Source organism: Etheostoma spectabile, chromosome 15 (assembly GCF_008692095.1).
Source record: "Etheostoma spectabile isolate EspeVRDwgs_2016 chromosome 15, UIUC_Espe_1.0, whole genome shotgun sequence".
In the NCBI taxonomy this organism is placed as follows: Eukaryota; Metazoa; Chordata; class Actinopteri; order Perciformes; family Percidae; genus Etheostoma; species Etheostoma spectabile.
This window is the reverse complement of record NC_045747.1, coordinates 31,649,274-31,649,488: the sequence shown is the minus strand read 5'-3', so window position 1 is coordinate 31,649,488 and position 215 is coordinate 31,649,274.

The window sequence follows — 215 nt, the reverse complement described above, 5'->3', positions numbered from 1 at the left end:
GGCAGGTGTGAGGAGGGAGAGGAGAGTCTATCAGTATATGTGGGGAGTGGGATCAATGAGGATTAGAGTTCAATAAAGACACAGCTCTGGGGAAAAACTGTTCTTTAGTCTGCTGGTCCTGGTCCTGGTCCTGGTCCGGAGGACCCTGAACCGCCTGCTGGAGGGCAGGAGAGAGAACAGTCTGTGGGCTGGGTGAGAGGAGTCCTTCAGGATGC